General features: G+C 34.9%; 1 pseudogene across 1 annotated transcript; it reads left to right on the plus strand.

Moving 5' to 3' along the window:
• Positions 1-4327: 4327 nt before the first annotated feature.
• On the plus strand, positions 4328-8044 carry LOC143611715 (uncharacterized; annotated as a pseudogene). The gene is made up of 10 exons (XR_013149814.1): positions 4328-4447; positions 5126-5261; positions 5367-5511; positions 5590-5716; positions 6015-6086; positions 6234-6351; positions 6457-6581; positions 6676-6717; positions 7532-7744; positions 7828-8044. The product of XR_013149814.1 is annotated as an uncharacterized LOC143611715 (transcript).
• The last annotated feature ends 19638 nt before the right edge of the window (positions 8045-27682 follow it).

The raw sequence follows: 27682 nt of genomic DNA on the forward strand, positions 1-27682 counted from the left end.
CGCACCTGTGTAGATCGAGATATCCCGTGCAGATCCATCCAGGGAACCTACACCATCCATGCACATCAATTACATATTACATACTTGATTAGGGTTTGTGTTTGAACTCAAATCAAAGACACAACAATCAACATGCAACAAGATTAATACTAGTTATCAAATCATCATTCAATCAACCACAATCATATTAGCTATACACACTCACAAAATCGGCTGCTAGGGTTTGTTATTAACCCAACAAACATCAAAATCAAGCAACAAGAATGTATAGGATAATCAAATATACCTTCCTAGCACCTAGTTCTTCAATCAAGGGCTTGAATTGATGTTGTACGTGTTTGTATTGATGGACGGCAGCCAAGGGAGCAAAGGGTGGGGTTTCCGATCGGTTTTGGAGAGAAAGAGAATAATAAGTTAGGGTTAAGTGATTAAGGTTATATTTATAGACATACAAGTTACACTCAAGTCCCTCCACTTTCAATTGTTGTTTTTCTAACTTAACTAACTAGTTTACATCTTGAGTTAACGTTTATAACCATGTTATCACATAACACATAAGTCTAACACATAATTACTGTTTTGACGTTTTTCGTTTATTCATCAATCGTTTGCGTCAACTCGTTTGCGTTTCGGTGCAATTCCCGAAAGACTACACATGTAGTAAGTGTTAAGCGTCATTTAAACCCTAGTTTAAATGTAATGAAGTGTGCGTTATAGATTCAATGATCTTAAGTTTTAATTGACGAAGTTGAGTTAACGGAGTTAACCTGAAATTGACGATTGTCACAGCCAGCTTCTTTATTCATCTGCCATGTGTCCCCCTTCAAGCCAACTGTCTCATTCTACTCACCTGCGTGCATACTAAAAGTCAGCTACGCTGAGTGAGTTCTAGTTAATCACATAACATACAGTATATTCATAATTACATACTTTCATACTTCCATTTATAATATACTTACTTATCTTCGTACTTTCTTTCTTTCTTTCATACACTTTACCTTACGTTTTAAAGAGCATTACGCCCTATAACCTTCGCATATATTATTAAGGTATGCAACCCTTTAACCTTCGCATATATTGTTAGGGTATGCAACCCTTTATCCTTCGCATATATTGTTAGGGTATGCAACCTTTTATCCTTCGCATATATTATTAGGGTATGCAACCCTTTATCCTTCGCATATATTATTAGGGTATGCAGCCCTTTATCCTTCGCATATATTATTAGGGTATGCAACCATTTAACCTTACCTAACCTTTCATTATCATAACCATACATTTAATACCATACACAACATAATCGTACATACTCCCTTAATCACATACACAAATCATACATACTACACTATACTTGCCTTGACAATACGTGCAATACCCGAAGGTCGTTCACATACTTTCAAGCATACATACATAACTATCACAATCGTCATTACGACATACACTTACCATTTAAGGTAAGTGTATTAACATTCACATCGAGTATGCACACATCCCCGAAAACATAACAAGGAAATGGGGCTAGAAACTCACCTGAATGCGGTTACGTTCACCGTTTATGGTAATCCCTTTCTTGAGCTGGGCACGACTAACTGTATAACAATTACACGTATCAATTAACTATCACTACCCATATCATCTTTCTGGTTTAATTATAACTCTCCACGGACGGGGGTCCGGGGGGCAGCGCCCCTGGCAGCAGGGTTCTAGGGGCGGCAGCCCCTAGCGGGGTCCAAGGGGCAGAGCCCCTGGCTGGGGTTAAGCTGCCAGGTCAGCTTGGAAAAATTTTATTTTCATTAACTGTCTTAACGCATTTTTCACTAGCATTTTAATCCACTTCTCAGCGAACTTAACTTTTGGCGAACTTAGTATTAAGCGAACTTAGTATTGAGCGAACTTAGTATTAAGCGAACTTAGTATTGAGCGAACTTAGTATTAAGCGAACTTAGTATTAAGTGAACTTAGTATTAAGCGAACATGTTAGTAAACGAACCTAACCATCAACGAACTTAATCAACAGCGAAGTTGACATAAGCGAACTTATACGGCGAACTTGCTTGGCGAACTTGCTTAGCGAACATGCTGGGAGAACTTGCTACGGGCGAAGTTACCCAGCAGCAGCTACGGCTTATCCCAAAACCCCTATAATCATTCCGTTTTAGTGTGTAATACATTGATAAGATGATAATAATTCTCGCAAACGTTCCCGTGGCAATTTTTTTTTTTATAAAACACGGCCCGAAAACGCATAAAGTTTGGACCTTTAAGATTAAAACGTTCAATACACGTTGCCGTACATAGCCCTAGGTTCGTTAAGTTCGTTTCCAACGTCAAGTTTGCTACTTTACATTTCGTTTAGACCCGATTCACTTTATGTTTAAGTTTCAAGGCTTATGAACTTTAAGTCTTGTATCTATCTTGCACTACGAGGATCTATCAAGAATCGACTTTCGTTTGGCTCGGATCTTGCTTCTGCCCTCTCGGCCGTATATAGTGGTGTAGGATGTGTGTGTGTAGAGAATATGATGGAAAGAAATGAGGGTTTAGGATATAAGGGTGGTTTAAGAGAGTATTTATACTCCTAATGCCCATAGACCCTAAGCCCATCTTATCCATAATCCCATCTTGATTAATCTAAGCCCATGATCTTTTCTTTATTAATTATTAACGCGAAAACACTAAACGTAACTTTCTTTTTTAAATATGAAAAATGTTAGGATGTTACATGTCTGTGTGACAAAAAAGGTTCTTCAAGTACATACCAACTCTAGATAAATGATAATATATATACCCATGATACTAATAAACAAAATATGCATACTCATAAAATATCATAGCTTTTAATCAATTAATATGATGTCATTTGAGAACGAATGTTCATGTTTATCAAAAAAAAATAAAATGATTATCCCAAAAACCATATACCTGAACTTTGATGATATAATTATCTTTAGAATCTTTATAATTTGAAATTGATTTATCATGATAAATTTGTTGTCATTAATATTATGTGTATGACAAATTTTTAATTGACTTTATATTTTACAATTAAAAATTGTATAATCAAGCAACATAAAAATCGAAAATTCAAATATAACAAAATGATTTGTTTATTTCATATGAATGTAATTGCCAGGAAAATGAAAAATACATATTAACATTAAAACCATGTTCAAATAATAGTGATTATTCTGAGTTAGAAGAATATTAGAAGATTTAAAGTTGCATAAAGTGAAAGTAGTGGTTCTTATTTATAATCGTTGAAAGTAGAGTTGTCACTTTTACCCGTAACATGAAACCCAACCCAAGAAAACCCGTACCTGAACCCAAACTAACCCGACCCGAGAAACTCGAACCCAAGAAAATAGTATCCCGAACCTGAACCGAAGTAATTCGGGTTGATTCTTGGGTCCGAATTCTAGGTGTCGGGTCAACCCGAAAACTTTTAGTTTTAGAATCATATGTATTTTTAGGTACTAAAGGCTAAACCTTAGCCGCTGACGTTATCATGATTTAATCCAAGTCGATTGTTCTCATTCCACATATTATGAATCGAATGTTTATTGTTTATTATTTTGAATATAAAGCATAATTAACACTTCAAATGTCACTAATTGTCTATTGTCAATCTATACGGAGAATACTTATTATATGTAGTAATGTATTTAGTTGGAATAAACATATAATTTTAAATCATATATCGAAATAACTTAAAAAATAAGGACCATATATGAAAATTGGTTGATAAAAAGATGAGGAGGGATATGGTATTGACAAGTGGCAAAAATGATAAGCTTTTATTAGAATAGATAGATTGACATTAATAATAATAATAATAATAATAATAATAATTCTATGTCAAATTTTATAAATTAATTAAAAGCATCATAGCCAGTGAGCTTTAGCTCAATTGGTTAGAGGGGAAGTGAATATTTGGGTGTAAATCATAAGGTCTTAAACTTGAATCCAATCTCAACTTGGTTTTATAATTATTACAGTAGACCTTTAGGCGACGGGTTCTCCCTATCAAATGAGATGATAAGTTTGGACTATCCAGCATTGCCTGCGATAGCGAGCGTATGATTACCTTTGGCCTGTTGGTTACCCCCGAACAACTAGAATTTATTCATTAGTAGGTAAACAAAAAAAATAAACAATTTCAATTCATATATGAGATTTGATATAAAAATAAAAACATAAATATGCTTAATTTACATAAAAAAAAAGTATTCTTAGGTCAAATGTTATAAATTAACTCAAAACCCCTTGAGTGGAATCTATTTGCATCCACAACAACATTGAGGTATGTATAGACAATCATCATCTTCATCTTCATCTTCATCTTCATCTTCCTCCTCAACTCAATAATTAAAGGTTAATGTAATTGCAGTATGTTTTTCAGGTCTTACAATTCCGTAATAAACCTCAAGATTTGCGGACAACATTTGGGGTAAGTAAAGATTATTTGTTGGTAATGCACACCATGTGTTTGATGAAATGCCCCTTGTTATCTGTGATTAAGTTTCTCATGCTCATTTATTTGAATCACCATTTTCTTAACAATCCACTTTCATATGCAGTTAGCATTATAGACACTCTTGACAATTAAATGATAAAATCCATTGCATTTTTTAATGATATGTGGAATATGTTATATGACCTGCTCGGTAGGGGTGTAAACCAGCCAAGCTGCTCAAGACCGGCTCGAATTGAGCTAAGCTTAAACGCTCCTGCTCAAGCCTCAAAAATAGCTTTTTTAATAAACAAGCCCGGGCTTGAAATTCACTAATCCAGCTTGAGCCGGTGCCTGTTGTTTATATAATTGTTATTAAATATATATATTTCATTTAATAATAATTATTCTATAAAATTATGATAAAAATAACTAAATAATATATATTTGCTATGTATAAATTAATATTATATATATATATATATATATAATTATAAATATATAAAAAATATTTAATTATAGGAAACGAGCCGAGCTCAAGCTTGAAAAATTGCTCATGAGCCGACTTCGAGCTCTAGAAATAAAGCTTGAAACAAGCTTAGCTCAAGCGCTCTGTAAGTTAAACGGGCCGTTAGACATGTGGAGTACCAGCGTACGGGTATTTTCTTGATGCAGACGCTTTTGGAATACTCAGAAACGAAATATGGGTGAGGATGGCAAGGCTAAAACCCGTGTTCTCTTTTGTGGGCCCCACTTTCCTGCTTCACATAACTACACCAAAGAGTATCTGCAGAAGTATCCATTGATCCAGGTATTCTGATTGATGAAATATAAATAAATGGCAAACAAGACTCTATTTTGCTGTTTCTCTGATGATCTATTAACCTCTACTTTTATTTTTTTTTTTAATTTATAGGTTGATGATCTTCCATTTGATAGTATACCGAATCTTATTGGCAACTATGATATCTGTGTGGTAAAAAGCATGAAGCTTAATTCAGATCTTATTGCTCGTGCCACTCGAATGAAAGTCATTATGCAGTATGGTGTTGGGTTAGAAGGTCATATCACTTTTCTTAATCTTCATGTACTCAACTACTTGTACAACTTCCAATATTGTTATTTTTAATTTAATGAAGGTATTGATATAACTGCTGCTACAAACCATGGAATAAAAGTTGCTAGAATTCCTGGTAAATATACCGGAAACGCTGCTTCATGTGCTGAAATGGCCATCTATTTCAGTTAGGTCTTTTGCGCAAGCAAGTACGTTTTCATACTAATTTAATAATTAATAACACATCAGATTAATTTGTTACTTTTGACCACAGTGGTAAATTCTTTATAGTATGACTCTTTACTTGATATTTGATAGTGATACACAGAGTTTATTGTTAAATTTTTGGATCGGTACAACTTGTAACATGCTAAAATTAGGTATATGTTTATATGTAGATGTTGAACTAGGATATGTTATATTCCTAGTTGTGGCCCACAATCTCCCTACCTTATGTTTTTCCTATTTATTTATGTATATCCACTTAATATATGGCTGTCTGTGCAGAATGAGATGCAAATTTCTGTAAGGCTAAAGATACTTGGAGACCCGATTGGCGATACTTTGTTTGGGAAAACAGTAAGCTCAGTCAATGTTTAGGCCACTCTTGTCTTTCTGAATAAAACGACATATTATTTTGCATTCTTCTGATAAAAGATATTTTGTAGTAAATTAGAAATATATTTTACTGTGGACAATGGATAGTCTAATAATCTGAGCCTGCAGGTTTTCATTCTGGGATATGGAAATATTGGCACTGAATTGGCAAAACGTCTTCGTCCATTTAGAGTCAAGATTCTTGCGACAAAAAGAAACTGGACTTCGAATAAGTTGACCTCTACAGGTGTCACACAACATATAATTATTAACACTTCTTTTAATTTTTGAAGTATCTCTGCTCTAATTAATAGTCTATCCAACGTTTGTTACCATTGTTTTCTTTTTCAAGAACCAACCGCTCAAAATGGTACACACGAGGATCCGGTTGATGAGAAAGGGTGTCATGAAGATATCTTTGAGTTTGCAAAGAAATCTGACATTGTTGTCTGCTGCCTGACAATGAATAATGAAACAGTCAGACACATTCTTCCCTTTGACTTTTCCTGTGTATTGTTTTTCTTAATTGGGTTTGACTTTTAGTGACTTATGAGTTTTCATTAATGTACAGGCTGGTATTGTAAACAAGAGTTTCATATCTTCAATGAAAAAGGTTAGTTTTTATAAGGGCAAATGCCATCAAAAAGTCAAAAACCAACATACTTTCTGATTTTCCCATAAAAGTACTGTTTTCCACATAAAAAAATCCGCATACTTTCTGTTTTTTTAATCAAAAAAGTCCCTTAACATGTTAAACTTAAAACAGAAAAATTTTTCTTACAAAAACAACTAAGAATTATATAATATGTATTTCATCTATTAAATTTAAATTTATATAATAATATATGTTATTATATATAAAATTATGATAAAAATATCTAAATAAGATATATATATATATATATATATATTATGACACTTTATATAAGTATAATTAAAATATATATAAAATTTACAACAACAACCGGCAAAACCCACAATTAGCCAGCTATCAGTAGGGTCTGTGGAGGGTGGCAGCGAGACCCCAAAGCGAACATCGTAGTAGTAAAACAAGTAAACTATAAAGTAGAGTTTAAAAGGTGTAATATTTAGTACTAACAAAAGAAATGGAAGAAGCAAAAAGGTGTAATATATAAAAGTGATTTAAAATTTAATTAATACAATAATAAAAGAGCTGAGCCCGTGGTGAGCTTAAGCGTGAAAAAACGACTCACGAGCCAAGCTAAAGCTCTCGTAAGTCAAAACAAGCCGAGCTCGGGCTCATCTTGGCTCACTGTAAAAAGAAATCACATCTTTGATCATATTTAAAATCATGTTGGTTTACTTTTTATAGTATTTTCTCTTTCTATAACGACATACTTATTTATAATGTTAAAGTGTCAGCAAGTATAAGTTGAGCTCTTAATGGATGAAATGAGTATATGCAGGGTGCGTTCCTGGTGAATATAGCGCGTGGTGGTCTGTTGGATTATAAAGCGGTTTATGATGGGCTTGAATCGGCTCATTTGGGGGGTTTAGGAATTGATGTCGCATGGACCGAGCCTTTTGATCCAGACGATCCTATCTTGAAGTTCACAAACGTGCTTCTTACACCCCATGTTGCAGGAGTTACAGAATCTTCATATCGATCCATGGCCAAGGTATGATAATAATTATGAATATTAGTTATGAACTTATGATCTTTTTCAAATGTTTTTACACATGACTTTGTTATGTTGAATAGGTAGTTGGAGACGTTGCGATTCAACTTCAGTCGGGAAAACCGTTGACTGGGATAGAATATGTCAACTGATGATTTCATCGTATGTCAAACAAACATTGTGGCTGCTTTTCAAAGAATATATATATATTATATATTAGGGGTTCCTATGATTCTCTCTTTATCTTATTTTTTAGAAAACACAATAATACGTACTGCATATGTACGTTGTATGCCTGATTAATATTAATTACATATGTGCACAAATGAAAGATTTTATCTAATAATATACACTATTGTAATAACCGGCTGGTATGGATTTTATCCAGCTTCTTTGCATGTTCATCCCGTGTGCATTTGCTATAATAACTAGCTAGTAAACTCTACGAGTGTAATAATGTTTTCGTATTTAACATAAACACACTACTTGAGTATTCTTCAAAATAAACACCATTGACGGCAATGTTGAAAGTACGGTGATAAATGTCGGTGAGTACAAGTAAACACCAGTGAATATGCTATTATAGCTATAATGTATATTTGGTTTTATCTATTATAATCTCATTTATCTTTAAAGAAAACATGTTCTTTCTGAACCTTTGAATCTGCTTTGAGCTAACATGACAGTAAGACGACCTTGAGTTAACATGGCGGGGAGACGACAAGTTAATAAGCATGTCGTCTCGAACTTCTAACGTAGAGGCGACAACGAGTTAGTAAGGGGACAAAGAAGTCATTTGAATTTTGAAGGGATATATTTGAAATCACCCTCTTAAAATGAAACATTTTGACAATTTTCCCTTTATTTGCATGTGATATCAAACCAACCATAATGGTTCCTTACCATTTAGACGGGCACCTTTGGGCGCGGAACACCACCAAGGGCGCCCTTGGTGGTGGGGCATGGTGATGGAGGGTTGTGGGCCCTCATTCTCCATCTCTCACACATAGATACATGCATATGCATATATAGGGCGCCCAATGAATATTAAATCTTAGCGGGACATTACAGGAAGGGCATCGATGCCCCTCACCATAGAAAATGGTCTTAGGGGAGGTATTTCTAGAGGCACGTGTTACTATAAACACCATGAAATGACAAGGAGTGGGACCAATGAAGTGGCAATTTGGTGGGTTGGGTTAACTTAAAAACATGTTTAGTTATATACTCCATCTGTCCCTCTTTAAGGTGGTGTTTGTTTTTTTAGAGGTAAAATGACTGCAGTCTGCGGACCACATCTGCAGGCATCTGCAACAGAAGAGGTGGACCAAACCTCTGTTGTCTGCAAGAAGAAGACTGTTTGTTTTTTAACATCTGCAGGCTGCTAACAATTGCACTAATAACAATTGAACTATTATGCAAACTAATAAATTCTACAAACATTCAAATCAGTTTCTACAAACAACTTAATTTCATCATTTAGATCTCATCATATATATATATGTATGTATGTATGTATAATCTAACATGTTAGGTTTAAAATTCATGTCTACACAAAAACAACTATTGACAACTTCACTAATATAAATCATTTCCAACATGAGTTGTTTGTGTTCCGTCCCAAGCACTTGATCATCAGTCTTCATTTATACACAAGCTTTACCTAGGACATATAAAGCCAAATTTTAGTACTCATGTATAACATCATATTAAATCATATTTTCAATAAACACAAAAGCCATTGAACAAAAAATAATTCAGCACACACTATTATATGCATCAACAAAATCCAACATTTTGACCCGTTAGTGCAAATTTCTTGCTTAACCCATTTGCTAGTATTTTAAACCCCATAGAACACCTTCTAACAAACGAATACAACCAATTAATAACAATATTCATCAAACCTAAACTTTCTACAAACTTTTTTCAACTACAAACTAATAACAATAAAAACTGCAAACTTTTTTCAACTACAAACTAATAACAATATTTATCAAACCTAAACTTTCTACAAACGTTTTTCAACTACAAACTAATAATAATTCATCAAACCTAAACTTTCTAAAAACTTTTTCAACTACAAACTAATAACAATAATTCATCAAACCTAAAATTTCTACAAACTAATAACAATCTAACAAAATTAACAAAAAACTTTAACAATTAACAAAATACTACAAACTTTAACAATAATCAAACAACAGCACATTTATAAATCTAAATATTTTACAATGGTGAACAAAGAAACAAAACCCACATGACAATTCATGATAGACTTCAAGAACAACAACAAGTATTAATTACCTCAAATCAAGACTTCACAAATTGATGAAAGGTTTGAAAATTGCTTGATGAACTGTGGTGGGTGGAGGAGACGGTTGTGGTGGGCGGAGGAGACGGCGGCGGCTGGTAGGTGGGTAGAGGAGACGGCTGTGGTAGGTGGAGGAGGCAGAGGCGGCAGGTTCAGGAGGTGGAAGGTAGGTGGAGGTGGCTGGGAAGTGGATGTGATAGAGGAAAGGAGAGGACGAGATTAGGGTTTGAGAAGATGAGAGTCTGATGATAAATATGTGTGAGAAGAGGCTAGAAGTGGTTGGACTATGTATGCACCAGAAAGTGGGCGTGCAGACGTTTTTTAATGAAACGTCTTCGAAAAAACAAACAGTCTGCAGATGGCAATGTATGCGCGGCGCAGACAGAAGTTGTCAGGAAGCCCTTTTGGGAAAAAACAAACACCACCTAAGTGTCATGGTTTGAAAAACATAAATTTCAAGGTAGATTGAATAATTAATTTTTTTGCTTATCAAATGACAATAATGGCATTGGAAATTGGGTCCATCAATATTATTATTAATGCTAATTGTGTGTGTTTAAGGGTAACTTGGAAATTTGCTAATAAATTTTTAAAGTTGACATTTGTAATGAGACACATAAAAAAGAAAATATGAACATTTTCAGTGAGACAGAGGGTGTATATTATTGTAAAAATTAACTTACTTTTAAATTTACAAATTTTATTATTATTAAATTAGAGATTTACTAATTAAAAGTTTAGTTAATAATCTATAATATTTAATGTAATCTAACTATCTATATAATTGCCTACCATAAAATCTTACGTGTCGCTCTCACGTTGCTTACCCACCCTTCTAAAGCCACATACTATTTGATTTGTAATGTAATCTAACTATCATAGTCTCGCCGGAAACCGCTGATTTTGGTCGGAACTCGCCGGATTCCGCCGATTTTGGCCGGATTTGACCATTGACCGATTATTGGCTGACTAGCCGAAAATTAATCAGTGAAGTGGAAACTAGCGATTAATCAAGAATTAATCGGCGGCTAATCGGGATTTTGGCAACACTGCCTAAACTTGCGAATTTCAAGTTAAGTGTGTGCCGTGTTATAAATAAACACAAAGTTATCAAAGAAAAACCATATAACATATTTTGTTAACTCTAAATTAAAATAAGATTATTATTTAAACAATGGTGAAGTGGTTAGGCGTAGTGATTTTCTATATTAAAATAAGTTTATCATTGTTTATAGAGATTTTTTATATAAAATATTATCAGCATTGTCTAGTACGTAATAACTTATCATTTTAATAACTATCTTTTAAGTATTATTATTTAAATTTTTTTGGTTACTAACTAGTATTCAGAAATCTGTCATATCAGTAATTATTATATATAACAATTAAGGGGTTTGGTGCCGCTGGATCTTGATTGGTCCACGTGGCACCAATTCCGTGTAGCCACTTCAATTTTGATTTTTTTTTCGTTTTTGTTTTCGCGAAGTTCCGATTAGGCCACTTTGTGACACCTTATATGGTCTTTTTTGGTTTGTTTTAGTTGCGGTCCGACCGAATGTTAATTTTGTATTTTGTTTTGTTTTGTTTTAGTTCGGTTACCAAAATGAAAGTGATGAGAACCGACCGAATTCGAGCAGACTCAATGTTTTTTTTTAGTTTCAGTACCATAACAAACATGACGAAAACCCACAGAATGGCGATTTTTTTTTTCAGGTACTATAACGAACTTGACATAACCAATCCAATTTGCGTAGACTCACCACCTCAACGTCTGAAATCGACAACGGTAAGGCTTTACCAACACCCGAGTTTACCGGCCGACGTCACCCCGTTAGTCCATCTCAAATTTTATTATTTTTGTTTTTATTTTGGTTTTAGTTCCGGTACAATAACACACGTAGAAGAAACCGACCGAATTCGCATCGACTTACCACCTCAACACTTACGACCGACAATGTTTGGGTTTTACCATCGTTCGGATTTTATCGACCTGTCCCGGCGCAACGCGCCGGGTAAAACACTAGTTATAATTAAATTGTATGTGAGATTGTGAGGTTAGATATTATAATTCACAATATAATAAAATTTAGGGTTTTAAAATCTTAAGCAGTTGTATATAAAACTTGTGAGTTGTAGTGGGCCGGAAGATTTTTGGTTCTAGTACACTCGCTATAATAGTGAAAAAGAATTCCAAAAAACCATATACGTAGTATGTCCAAAACTGAAAGAGAAAATACCAATTCATTAATTGAATATTTGAGTTACATAATGTGGAGGTAGGGTCCCAAGTAATCCGACAGGATGAAACCTCCGCGGAGGCGGAAGTCCTTACGCGAAAGAATATACATCTTCCGCGGAAGAAATACTTAAAAGGATCCTGATTAGTGTTACCGGTATTAAGATCCTTATGCGATGATTTTGGGACCTCTTCGGGGATCCTTGTTGCTGTGATCTTGTCAGGTGATTCGTGATTCTAAACTTCAAGCAGAGAATTCATAGGAATGAAATCCTCAATGATTTCTCCTCGGGATCCTGATGTGCTGAAATTTTCATTGCTTTTGATCCCGGATCCTGAGGCTTCAAAGTTCAACATCCTGCGTTGCGGGATAGTTACTGGCTCTGCTACTTTGGCTTTCTCCGATTTCAACTTTTGTATCTCCTAATGTCTTGTTGGTTTGTTGTTGCTCGGCCATTTTCTTATGGACTTGGTTAAACAAAGAAAGGATATCATTGTTTGAAACCATTATGGGATCCTCAACCCGAGCAAATGGTGGATAAGGCAAGCTAGTGGATGCATTCTTCAAAGAGATCTACGACCTTCTTGGAGGTGGTGGCATCAAAGGTGAATATTGGTTCAGGCCCACACTCGTGGATTGAGTTAAGATTGAGTCGACTTGCTTTGAGATGATGATTTCTTCAACTGAGATGCCGTTGGTGATGACTAAAGGGTAGTGAATGATCACGAAAACTAGGATTTGAATATGCAAAGCACCACTTGCCCCACGGTGGGCGCCAAACTAATTTGGTCAAAATTACATAAGGAATCAAGTAACCAAACTTTGTATGTGGGGTATGATACTTGATGATGTAAACGTAAGAACAAGTAACTAATGCTAGTGACACGGTGATTTAGCGAGGGAAAAACCCTTGATTCTTAGAGAGTCTCCTTCAAAAACCCTCGAGAAGGGAAAATTATCCCCCGTCTCAATTATATTAATAAAAACCGGTGATTACAAGTGTGGAGGCTCTATGATCGCTGCTATGAATACAACTAGGTGTGTTCCGGGTGTGTGTAATGTGTCTTCTGCAATCTAACCAACTTCTATATATAGTTACAAGAAGGATAACAACTAATAAATAGCAATAACGAGCAATAATTGCCCTGGAAAGGATCCTAGAACTGTTGCATATTTGCGTATCTCCATCATTAAGCGCTTGTAACTGCCTCCAATGTCTCTTATCCTTAATGGTTTGACCAAGTCGTCAGCTGGACATTAATTGTTGACCGTTTCCTGCAAGACCAAGTCAAGAGTAAAGGATAATGATAAATACTTACTGATGATCCTGTCTGTCTATGATCCTGATGCTCTGTGAGGATGCTCTTGAGGATTCTGCCTATCAAGATCCTTAAAATTTTTACCCACAAAACCAATCCCTGCACCTAAGTCACCCACTATGAACCCTACCACACCCACTCCATCTATATCCATGACACCAGCTCCTACTACCCAACCACCGCCTCGTCAACGGCCACCAAACCTTCTATAATATTTGAAAACTACAAAATCATTTAATGCAACTTCTTTTCACTCTACCACCCTTGATCCTGACACTGAGCCTACTTCGTTTACCATTTTTAGTACACATCCTAAATGGCGTCACACCATGGTTGACAAATACTCCACACTGATGAGAAACGGTACGTGGTTTTTGGTACATCGTGCTTCGGGCTCTAATTGTCACACCCCGACCAAAGGCGGCGGAACATGCCGGGGTGCAACATGATTGGATAAATACACAAGACGCTATCAAAGCGACAATATTTAATCAACTCATTTTATTTCATAAAATCAATAAACAACATATCTTGTTCATACAAAACAATTCGAATACAAGTAAACAAATATATATTGTTCGTTTTGCTAATATCCTAGTAGTCTTGATAACGTTTTTCGTCAAGTCCTCAAGTCAACAAAAGCAAACCTGTAACATTGCATAAAATAAAGTTTTTCAACACAAAGGTTGGTGAGCAATTTCATAGTTTTGAACCAATATGAATATAATAGGAAAATGCCACAACTTGTATACGAAACAATAAATAATAGAAATAATTTGGATAATGAAATCGTTAATAAGAATACATCAACGACACCTTGCTATAAGGGGTTTCCGAATAGACTAGGATTTATAGTTACCGTTAATAAGAATACATTAACGACACCTTGCTATAAGGGGTTGCCAAATAGACTAGGATTTATAGTTATCGTTAATAAGAATACATTAACGACACATTGCTATAAGGGGTTGACAAATAGACTAGGATTTATAGTTCAACCAACCAAAAGCGGTAAACATATTAACAATTAGGCATGTAAGCATAGAACACCAAATCGAGCATTTATTTAATTAAAGTATACAATAAAGTTTGTGGTTACGACTCAAGTATAAAGCATTTAGTTTGAATAAGATGCAATATCACCCCCAAAATGAAAGATGGAAAATGGGGTATGAAAGTACTCACGTTCAAATATAAAACTTGGTTTGGTAAAATGACAAGTAACCGGATGGATGAGGTTTAACGAGCAAGGTCTAGATGAAAGGAAGTCTTGTATTAGAAAGATTATCTCGGAAGTCTTTAAATAAAATAAATGATAAGAAATGCAAACAATTTGAAGTTTATTTTAAAATATAAATATTTAAGAAAAACATAATAATAGTCTTTAAAAATATAAGTTTGCTCGAAACCGGGTTAAAGTATCTAGCCTTAATATTTACTCAACCTATGTTAAGTAATAAGGCGGGTAAAATGCTAGAATGCAAGTCCCTTTGTAATATAGATACTAAAACGGATTTTAACGAGTGTTTTGGGTTGTTGGTTCGGGTTTTGATAATTGGTCAAACCCAAAGTCAACTTTCCAAAATAATAGATGTTATGAGATAACTCAATAAAATTTAATAAGACTTAACCAAGTATGTAGTTCTATTTTTTTAAAACTAACAACGTCTGTTAAACGAGTGTTCGATTTTGTCGGTCCAAACTTTGTTATGAGATCAAGTTGGATCCAACATTTCCAAGTACTTAAGAAGATAATTAAAATCAGTTTATAAAGTATTTTTAAAGATTTATACAAGTCTTGATAACTAAAAACACACTTGTGTGTCTTAAGCGGGTGAAAATCGGTTTTGTTCGGTTTGGTTCGGTTTCCATCTCACAATAAGTTCATAGATGGTTTCCACATGCCCAAATATCAAAGAACTTTTATAATAATTTATAAATGAAGAAACTTAAGTTTTACAACCAAAGTGTTAACAATAAAGTCTTTAAACGAAAGTTCGATTTGGTTCGGTTTCCATCTCACAATAAGTTCATAGATGGTTTCCACATGCCCAATATCTAAGAACTTGTATAACAATGATTTTTGAAACTTAAATCTAACATAAAGCATGTTTAAACAATTGTTTAACAAAAACTAGTAAACAAAGTTCGGTTTACGGTCTAGAGCTTTTACGGTTAAACCGAGGCTAGACTCTTAGAACCCTTAACCATGGAACTTATAAATATGACAAACAAACTAAATGAGCAGAAGTTAATAAGCAATAATAAAGTTAAATGGTTAGATGCGGAAAATATATAACAAGGACCACGAAAGTCCTCTATATAGCCTTGCCTTACGAGGCCTGAAACTTAACCAACTGGGGCCGGATAAGTAACTATCAAAGGTAACAAGGGGTGTATATTATATATATGTTGTGCCATATGCTTCAAGTATTAATTTAGACTAAGACATACAAATAAAAATGAATAACTAACTTAGGTTGACTTTGGAAGTCAAACTTGACATAAACATGAAAAATAACCTTGAATGATTCTTGAATTTGAGTGAGAAAAGAGTTTATGAGCAGGGATTTATGTCGGAAAGGGTTGGGTATTTATAGGAGGTGATTAAAAAGGTTTAAACAAGAGGTTTAATGGTTAAAATTCGGATTCGTTGGACAATATAACAAACAAGGGAGCACAAAAAGCAATCTGTAGGTCTGAGGCCGCGCTACGCGACCAGCCTAGTCTCCCTGGCCGAGCGGCACGACGTGCTAGGGGGTTGGGTTGGTCAGCTCATCTTGCGTGGTTCGTTTTGCGTCCCGAAAGTTCGTTTTCGATGTAATTTGAGAGTTTTAAAGGCGTTTTCGAATCCGAAAAAGAGGTATTTCAAATTGAACAAGTGGGAATGATTTAGTAACATAAAATCCAATATTTCATATATTTGAAAATGTTCGGGATATAAATCGGGTCGGTTTACAACATAAAAACAAATACAAGATAACCCGAAATTGACGAATGTCACACTAATGTTGTTGATTGTAGGTGTTTTATTAACTAAAATGGGACCAAACAGGATCTATCACACGTCATAAAGCTCGATTAGTTGCCAAAGGTTTTATACAACAACTTGGCATTGATTGTCAGGAGACTTTTAGCCCGGTTGTCAAGCCTACAACCATTCGTGTGGTCCTTTCCATAATAGTTGCACAAAGATGGCAACTTCGAAAACTTGATGTTTAGAATGCATTTATACATGGTGACTTGCAAGACACAATATATTTACAACAACCACCTGGCTTTGTTGACCGACAGAGACCGAATCATGTTTGTCTATTGCATAAGTCACTATATGGTTTAAAACAGTCCCCTCGAGCTTGGTTTCATAGGTTGTCTACAGCTCTTCAAGGGCTTGGCTTTAGAGCTTCCAAAACAGATCCTTCTCTATTCATTTACTCGTCCAGAGGCATATTACAATATCTACTTGATATGGGCCTTAGGTCCATGGGCTTTGAGGAGTATAAATATCTCCTTAAGCCATCCTAAAACCCTAAATCCTCATTCCATCTTTCCATCCTAAAACACACACCTTCCTTGCTATATATAAACAGACGAGAGGAGGAAGAAGATTTGAGGCCAAACGAGCGTTGGATATTAATAGATCTTTGATATGCAAGATAGATACAAGATTTAAAGTTCCTAACCAAGATAACCAAGACCAAACGAACACATAAAGGTATGATCTTGATCCTAAAGCTTACGTTTTTATGAACGATTAATCTTGAAACTTGAAACTATAATAGATAGAGTCTAAACGATATAAAAAGTTGTAAACTTGATGTTGAAAAGAATGTAACGAACCCGAAAAATGAGCGGCTCGTTTAAAAGAAACCCTAGATCTAGTTTGAACGTTTAAAGCCTAAAGGTTCAAACTTTATGCTTTCCGGGCCGAGTCTTAGCCGAAGGTGGTCATGGGAACACTTACAGGCCAATGTAATAACACTATAAAGTATCATCCTCACACGTCATTGGTCGTTTCAAGATCTCCTTTATCACGAGAATCGGTTTAGAATGATCTTTGACAAAAGGATAGAGATTTTGAGTTTTCTGTTGATCACAGTTTCTCACCACATGACCTTGTTGACCACACAAAAAGCAACTTCGCATGTCAACATGACCATGTTGAGGTCTGGCATAAACATATGCAACCGAAGGTTGATAGCTTACATTTTCAGTGAATCGTTTGGCCAAATCATCAGAGGTAACGAACTTCTTTTTCATATAAAAGTCAAGGTTAGAACAATTGGAAAAACTTTTTAATGTATCTGTTCCAGTTGATTTGACAAACTGAACCTTTTTAGCTTGTTTTAACAATTGTTTTGCTTTCATTAATGGGTCTGATGACTTTGATGTCTTGGCACAAACATATTGACGTTCCAAATCTTTCAACTTGTCAGTTTCATTGTAAAAGACGCTCTCAATTAGTTCTGGTTTAATGATACTAATCGGGATATCTTTTTCAGTGAACATTGTATTCATTCCTTTTAACTTGAAAACTCTAGCAGATGATGGCTGAGAACTAGGAGGATTAATGAAACACATCAAGTCCTCATCAGAAATTTTTGGTTTCTCTGATTTCTTTGCCTTCACAGGTTTAACTTTTACTTGTTCTGCCTTTGTCACATGAGGCTTGTGTGAGCCATACACAGCTTCCTCAAATTCATGAGGCTCGCAAAGAATATGATTAGAACTAGGAATGTTCTTATTCTTGTGTATAACCTCTGGTTCAAACACATCCTCAATAATTACTTTGTCAACATTCTCAACAAAGACTTTGTTGCTTTCAACATGAGGTTTTGGAGGAGCAAATTTGGGTTTTAACAGTTTCAGATTTAACAGGTTTAGGATTTTCTGAAATTACAGGTTCTTTCACAATTACCTCTTCTTCTTTTTTAGCAAAAGGGTTAATTTTATAATCATTGTAAAATGGTGGAGGAATTTCAACAACCTATCCCTTTCTTAGAATCCTTTTGTTTTCCAGATACTTCAATAATTTCATTCAACAAGAACGAAGAGTTTCGAAATTTACCCAATTTGTTCTTAAATTCAAGAACCTCATTCTCAAGCTCGGTTATCTTTGAACGATGTTTCAAGATTTCTTGAAACTTTTGTCATCAATCGTCATTTTCACAAATAACTCAGCTTTGAGATCATGGTTACTTGTCGACAATGCTTCAATCTTTTCTCGAGATCTCATTTGAGATTCAAGGGATTGTCGATAAGTATCCTTAAGAGAAGCAATTTCTCTCACTAGATTATCATTATGATTCTTTAAAGATTCTAACTTAGATTTGTTAGATTCACATTCAACACATGTTACCTTAACAGATGAAGTAGCAGAGATAGAATGACTAACCTCATTGATCTTTGCCATGCAAGCAAACACCGTTGGAGGCTTGTCACAAGAATCGTCAGAATCAGATCCAGAATCGTTGTCAGAGGACATCTCACTTCTACTTGCATCTTGAAAGTCTTTTGTCAGCCCAAACATAGCCAAATTAGCTTGAGTATCATTACACAACAGTCGATGTGACCAATCATTTCCATTAGCTAACATTGCCTGTGACTCAGGAGTAGATAGTTTCTTTTCAGCATCACTACCTCGTGGTGTAGAAGAACTTTGATGTTGACCACGAGGACCGGTATACTCCTTTTTCGGTTTGTCACATTCTTTAGCAAAATGCCCGAACTCTTGACAATTATAACATTTCACTTTTAACTTGTCAAATCCCAATTTCTTATTCAAGGCGGGAAGATCCTTACCAGTCCTTTGCATGAATCTTTTAACCTTACGGACGATCATAGCCATGTTCCACTTTAAATCCATAATTTCTAAATCATCTGGATCAATCTGATCATAATCCTCATCAGTTAGATCACTTGTGGCTATCTTACTACTCACCAAGTTTTCATATGAAGATATGAAGGCTGTTAGAAAAGAAAAATTCTGTTAAGCTTCCTTCATGTTGACACTAGGTGATGAAGCAAATGGATTAGTAGTAGTTGAACTTCCAGAACCACCAGATGTTCCAGAATTACCAGCAGTGTAAAAACATGCTCTTGGATCATTAAAGATAGCTGAATCTTTTTCACTTGCAGCTTGGGTAAGGAAGGCAGTTATCAGAGAAATAGTTGAACTTAGAGGCATACTACCACCATAGAAAGCAGGATCTTGACTTTCCTTGGAAGATTTTTGACACTTAAGATCATATTCTCTTGCTTCAATCTTTTGCAAGAATTCAATTGCAGTCAAATCTTCATTCAAGAAATAGTTATTTTCTTTCAGAACCATTAAAAATATGGAATAAGAACTTGGTAGTACACTCTTAATAGTGTCAATCTTATCCATCTCAGAAACTTCCAATTTCATCTTATCCATCTCAGCAATTAAATGATTAAACCTGGTAATCATCTCTTCAACTGTTTCACCCTTCAATAAACTAAAGTTTCAAAATTGAAACTTAAGCATCACCTTCTTACTCTCAGCAGTATTTCCCATACTTCGCATACGAAGATGTTGGAATAAATAAGCACATCTCTTTATAATACCCACTTGGTGAAAGATATTTTCGGGTAAAGCCATAGTAAGAGTAGAATAAGCCTTTATCTCGATCTCTAATGCTTTCTTCTCTTCTTGTGAATATTGAGAAATAGCTTTGGGAGTAAAACCAATAGTGTCATCACCAATCATTGGTGCAATATATACCTCATCTAGGCAATAAGAAGAATCAGGATGAACGAAACCCAAGTGAGCACGAAAACGGGGTTCCTATTAAGCAAAATTGCTAAATTTCATCAAACATGGACATTTTGAATGTGAACCAATCTCGGTGTCCAGTTGTAACATTTGTTGCATCAACATGTTTTGAGAAGCTAGTGCATACAAACCAGCCATTTTTGTAAAAGTTTCAAAATTTTAGGATTTAAAATTTAAATTTGTTAACGAACTGTAAACAGTGTAACGAACTGTGAACAGTTATTAGCGAATCACAATTTAACGAAGTAAAATGTGAATTGGAAATGGTTTTGACGAATCAGATGAGTAACGAATTAGATGGTCAACGAACAAGTCAACTAACAAATTAACTAAGTAGATCACTAAGTACAAGCTTAACGAATTAAAAAGTTTCCCGTAACGAATCACTAAGAAATACTTAGCGAATTAGATAACGAACAAGCTATAGTTGATTAACGAATCAACTTACAGCGAATTAGGTTGTTACAACCGTTTGTAACAAACTCTGACACATAATGACACGTGGAAATGGTTGTAATAACACAAATTCCAAGATAGACGCATGTCACACGAATCAGTTGGACACGAATCAGAATATATAGCGAACTGGTTAACGAAACAGCCAAAATTCGTAACGAATTGACTAAACATGTTAACGAATCAAAGTGAACGTGTTAACGAATTAAGTAAAACCCTTAACGACTCATAATATGTATCAAATCTTCAAATCTTCAAAGAAGATTTCCAGATTTTCTAGAAATGAAGAACACACAAACCCAGAAACAAAAATTTGTAAAACTAACTCTAATTTCAACCAAATCGCACAAACAGACGATCAAAACACTCGGAATCACCACACGAATTCAATTTAACCATATTCGTAGTTCAGTTAACCAGTAATCAAAACCAATTTGACCAACAACTTGTCCCTGTTTTGGCCAAAAACAGATCCAAACCTCAATCCAATCTCCAATTCCAAATCACAATAACTTCCCAATACCTTAGCAATCTCAGATTCAATCCAATTTAGCCATAATCAATCCAAATCAAGATCAAATTGAATCAAATTCAAACCGTAATCAAAATTATACCAAAATCAACAATTATAAACTTAATAATATCAATAATCAGTCAATTCAAGCGTAAACAAGAGCACCGAAAGCTCTGATACCACTTATTTGAACTCATGTTAATCTTAAGTAATTCAGATCTCATATCTGTGAATACTATTAGCCTAAGTACGGATCTAGCTCATAGTTATGTTTAATTGAATGTTATATATATCTATATTAGGTGTATGTATGTATTATAATATTAGAGTGAAGCTTTAGAGAGAGATTTGGCAGATGTTTGATACGTTAGTCTCCAAAAACTTAAATAAACTGTTAACAGTGTTCACATATAAATAGAAGATGAACCGAGTTAGTTAACATCCCCTAACGAACTAGAGTTCACTTCGTTACATACATTTAAACTAAATACTCTTAACGAATCACCCCCTGATTCGTTAAACATCCTTAACGAATCAGGAGGGATAATAACTTAAGTCTTACTTCGCTAAACAACCTTAGCGAACTAGACATTACATTTAACGAACTAACTTAATACTTTAATAATTTATTACATTAATGAAACGACAATTACATTAACGATAAATACAAAGACTCGAGACGTAAAACCGTGCACTAACAACTTCTTATGACTTTATGATTTTTAATGAGTTGATTAAATATTGTCACTTTAAATAGTGTCTTGTGTTCTTGAGCATCCGTTGCACCCCGTCATGTTCCGCCGCCTTTGGTCAGGGTGTGACATACTTTAGCCAAACAAAGTTTTTTATAGAATATGTGCTTTTTCTTAATAGCTTGAAGCTAGAAGCTAGAAGCTACTAAAAACTCCTTGCCATGTAGTGGGGCGGTTTAAAGGAAAAACCGTTGTAAACAACCCCTCCCCTTATCGCGCTGATTGAAAGGGGGCATTTATTTGTCGTCGGGAAATGTTTAATAATAATAATATAATATTTTATTATTTTGGGGCAATTTTGTGGCTACAAACCATTACATCCAAAATGAAAAGCGTCCCCTAATGACGTGATGCCATGTGTGAAAAATCACCTCTAACGTAGCTCCTTCACTACACATAGCCTAAGAGATGGGAGTTTCATGTTCAATATTGGGTTTCAATCTAATTAAACCAAAAACATAACCAAAACTTTTAAAACCAAGTCGAATTACATTTTTCAGTTTCGGTCAAACCTGAATTTTGTTTTTAGTAGTCCTTTCGAATTCTGAAATATTAACTTGTTCGAACCAATAAACTAAATGAGTAAAATAAATTGAATATTGAATAATGGTTTTTTAAGTTTTCTTATAACTCAGGCTAATTACATTTTTATAGTTTTACCTCATGTTTCATGTTAATCCAATAAGGCAATAACCAATACCAATATCAATATAAAGTAAAAAATATTTTATTTATTCAGTCAATATCAATAACATATCATCATAACAAATATTTTATTTCATGTTCAAAATGAACCAAATCCATAAAAAAAATCTAATTTAAAGTTGCTGAATTCGGTTCAGTCTAGGGATAACCGTATCGAAGACAAAAGTTCGATAAAATATCAATACCGTGCTTATATCAAAACCTCGTGCTTATATCAAAACCGCGAAAAGTTTATGCGGAATTGATATTGATGGTATCATGGTACTGGCACGGTACATAGAGGTGTAAAAAAACCGGTTCGGGGCCGGTTTTAAGCAAACCGAACCGAGCCGGTTTGGGTTTAAAATCGGTTTCAACCAAATCGGTTCCCAAGCCGAACCAAACCGCCAGTTTCAGGACCGGTTTCCCTTAAAATATATCAAACCAGTTTTAAAATCGAACCAGTTTGAGGAAACCAGTTTAAAATCGGTTTATAAACTGAACCGAACCGACGTGACCAGGCCGACCTATCTTGCTTCTAAACTGGTTTGTAAACCGAACCGGTTTGAGTTAACCCGTTTTGATCATCCGTTGACCAAACTGGTTCAGTTTATAAACCGGTTCGGTTTGGGTTTAAAACCGGGTTTTTACGCCTCTAACGATAATAAAGGCTATGTGTAGTGGAGGGGCTACAAATTGGGTGAATTGCGACACGTGACGCACTGTCAGTAAGGGGTAGTCATTTCTTTTTGCGGTGTAATGGTGTTGTAGCCCCTCCAATTCCACATCACCATTTTTATTATACTATATTTTAATTAAACTAAACAAACAAAAACCATTTAAGTTATTAAAATTTATTAAATTAACTAAATTTAAGAAATATAAATTATAATCACACCAAAAAATAAAATAAAACATATAAAAATACTAATCTACTCATTATCTTCGTCCTCGTCTTCATATTCGTCTTCGTTCTCCTCCTCGTCTTCGTTTTCCTCCTCATCTTCGTCTTCATCCTCGTCTTCTACTTCAACGGGACGATTATCCCACACGTGTTGAACTAAATCCGCCTTAAGTTGGTTATGTATCTCACTTGATGTGAGCTCGTGAATGTTTCGCATTCGTTGCTCTGCGGTTGGTTAAGGGAATTGTTCTGGAATGCTTCCTGGTATATAGTGTTGACATATTGTTTTGTCAGTGACTTCTAAAATCATATTATGCAATACGATGCACGCATACATGGCATCACTCATTTTTTCCGTTGTCCATACACGACATGCGTTTTTCACATAATGCCAACATTTTTTTAGAACCCCGAAACACCTCTCGTTATCCTTTCGGCGTTGAGAACGTTTATGTCGTTGTTGGACCCGACAGAGCCGAAGTATGCCTACCAAATCCATAGGTTGTGTGAAAAAATGGCTTGAAGACTAATCGTTGGTACTCCATGGTCACCACGAGTGTATTGACCTCGCCATGCGGTTGGAATGTTTCCCCACTCCCAATGCATGCAATCTATACTCCCGATCATGCCGGGAAAAGAATGTTTGATTTCGTGTACGTCGTATATGCGAGTCAGGTCGTTTAAAGTTAGAAGCCTCAGATAACGACCAACATATAATTGTATTATTCTTATACAAATAAATTATTAAAAAATATTTATATTAAGAACAATAATCAGTGTAAACAATTTAACTTTTACCGATGCAAAAATTCTCCAACGAGTCTCGCGTCGTTTTCTCAGCAATCTTTAAATACTCGCCGTTGATGTCGGTCGTGTTGCCGTATGCAAGGATGCGTTGCGCTGAAGTATACTTTTGGATGATGGTGAATCCTAAATATCCTCTTGTGTCGGGTTTTTGATGAAAATACGTATACTCTCGCTCCAAATCTCCCATGATGCGCAAAAATAAACGCTTAGACATTCGAAAACGACGGTGAAACGTAGCGTCGTTATATGTAGGTGTGTCGTTGAAGTACTCCTTCATCATACGATCGTTCGCTTCGGTACGATCTCGATGGATATACGATCGCTGATGTACTAGAAACAGTCAATTAAACATTAACTAAACTAAACAAGTAATAAAAACTAGACTTAAGACTCAACTACACAAAACACCGGCAAGTGAACCGATCAATTGTACTAAAGCTAAGTAAGTCCGAAATATCGAACCCAAAGGACTCTATAAACTACGTTAATTAACTAATTAGAATCGATTTACGACAAGACTATTTATTATTAATGTTTTAAGGGGGTTTTTTAAACTAATTTTAAACTAAGAAATTAAATAAACAATTAAACTAGAAACAAGCAATTAAAAACAAGATCGAAACCAATCAGAGAAGGAATCTACCTAGGTAAGAATCCCATGTATCAACAATCATCAAGCAATGGAAACTGATTTCTAAACGTATTCATCTAACAAACCCTAAAGAACCCTTGATCGAATCAAGGAAAATCCTAAAGAATAATTATTAGATTATTAAACAATCAGTTATATTGATTTCCTTACAGTTATCAATTAGGGTTAATTAATAGTATCTAAAGCAAGCAATCTTATGAAACAATAAACCCTAGATAACTTGATAAGTTAAACACGACATCATGAACAAGGATCAACAAAATAAGCAAGAATATTGTCACTAATCTATCTGAGCATGGGATTGACCAAGACACATGAACAACTCATCACCTTACAGCTATTGGAATTTAGCAGAACATTCAAAACCCTAACCAACTATCAACAAGCTTCTATGATCTAATGGGCCCATTCAATCACAATAATCAAAACACAAAGTAATAATTAAACATAACCCCTAAATCTAAAGAACACAATTAAGAGATAAAAGATCTATGTGAAGCAATAGTTAATAATCAACCAAGATAAGAAACATTCATATGCATCATGAAAGCAAAATCAAGTCTTTTACTATTAAAATAACGAAACCATAATAAAATCAATTGTCCAAAGCAAGAATCAAATCAACACATGTTCATCAAACCTAGGTAGACATAAAGTCTAGCCTAGAATCATTAATAAAAACAATCCTAAACAAGTATTGAAAACAAGGAGGAAATACATGATAATGAAGAAGGAATCAAAGTTAGAGCGATAAAACCCTTATTAATCGATCCTTGAACACCTCCTTGAAAGCCATCTCTATCCTCCTTGATTCCTAGCTTCAAAACTTCTTTAAAACCTCTCAAAACCGGCTGCAATATGTTGTGTATTCGTCTAGGTTTGCAATAGTATATATATATGTATATATATATAAACGAGATGGGCCTTAAAACTTGCAAAACGCGCAAACCAGACTCCCTAGGCGCCGCACGAAGGGCATGGCCTCCCCCGGTCGCGCGGCGGGGCTCCTTTCAGGAGGGAATTTTCGTTTTTTTTTTATTTATTATTTAATCATGTTAGATCTCTTTCATGAACTCCAAGTAACGATGAGAACCTTCTAGAACTTCTTTTCCTTGAATCAAAAGCCACTATCTACATGAAAACAAATCGAAACTCTAACTGAACTAATCATGTAGTCATTGACGAGTAAAACGAACATAAACTTCGCATGAAATGATAGAAAGAATTAGATTTAACATGCAAGACACCAAAAGATTAAAAACACGATAAATATCAAATAAACTTGACTCAAGACCTTAAATAATAAAAGATAAACGAAACATGAACTAAACCGAACCCAAAACATTAAAGAAACATAAATTTACAAGGGATTCGAGATGTATAAATAGATGTATATCAAACATCCCCACACTTACTCTTTTTTCGTCCCTGAAAAAGTCTGATGCAGTTGGATCAGAATCGGAAAATACAGTCATAAAAACATATAGGTTAATTTTTAAAGCTTAGAAGAACGCAAATATCACGATCACCGATATTGTTGTCCACTTAAACCCATGCCTTAATCTTTACCGGGACAAATAAGATCCGACAATAATATTACTAAGTGGTTCACACAATTAAGATCCGCTTATTTTCAGCTTTTACAGGACTAGACCACCCCAGCTTTTACTCAGTGGTTTACACAATTAAGATCCTCCTTGATTCCTAGCTTCAAAACTCCTTCAAAACCTCTCAAAAACGGCGGCAATATGTTGTGTATTCGTCTAGGTTTGCAATAGTATATATATACATATATATATATATATAAACGAGTTGGGCCTTAAAACTTGCAAAACGCGCAAACCAGACTCCCTAGGCGCCGCGCGACGGGCATGGCCTCCCCCGGTCGCGCGGCGTGGCTCCCTTCAGGAGGGAATTTTCTTTTTTTTGGTTTTTATTTATTTAATCATGTTAGATCTCTTTCTTGAACTCCAAGTAACGATGAGAAACTTCTAGAACTTCTTTTCCTTGACTCAAAAGCCACCATCAACATAAAAACAAATCGAAACTCTAACTGAACTAATCATGTAGTCATTGACGAGTAAAACGAACATAAACTTCGCATGAAATGATTGAAAGAATTAGATTTAACATGCAAGATACCAAAAGATTAAAAACACGATAAAAATCAAATAAACTTGACTCAAGACCTTAAATAATAAAAGATAAACGAAACATGAACTAAACCGAACTCAAAACATTAAAGAAACATAAGTTTACAAGGGATTCGAGATGTATAAATAGATGTATATCAAACATCCCCACACTTACTCTTTTTTCGTCCCTGAAAAAGTCTGATGCAGTTGGATCAGAATCGGAAAATACAGTCTTAAAAACATATAGGTTAATTTTTAAAGCTTAGAAGAACGCAAATATCGCGATCACCGATATTGTTGTCCACTTAAACCCATGCCTTAATCTTTACCGGGACAAATAAGATCCGACAATAATATTACTAAGTGGT

This window comes from Bidens hawaiensis, unplaced genomic scaffold, assembly GCF_021521415.1.
Source record: "Bidens hawaiensis isolate Kalapana, Puna unplaced genomic scaffold, B.hawaiensis_p1.1 tig00032053_1, whole genome shotgun sequence".
In the NCBI taxonomy this organism is placed as follows: domain Eukaryota; kingdom Viridiplantae; phylum Streptophyta; class Magnoliopsida; order Asterales; family Asteraceae; genus Bidens; species Bidens hawaiensis.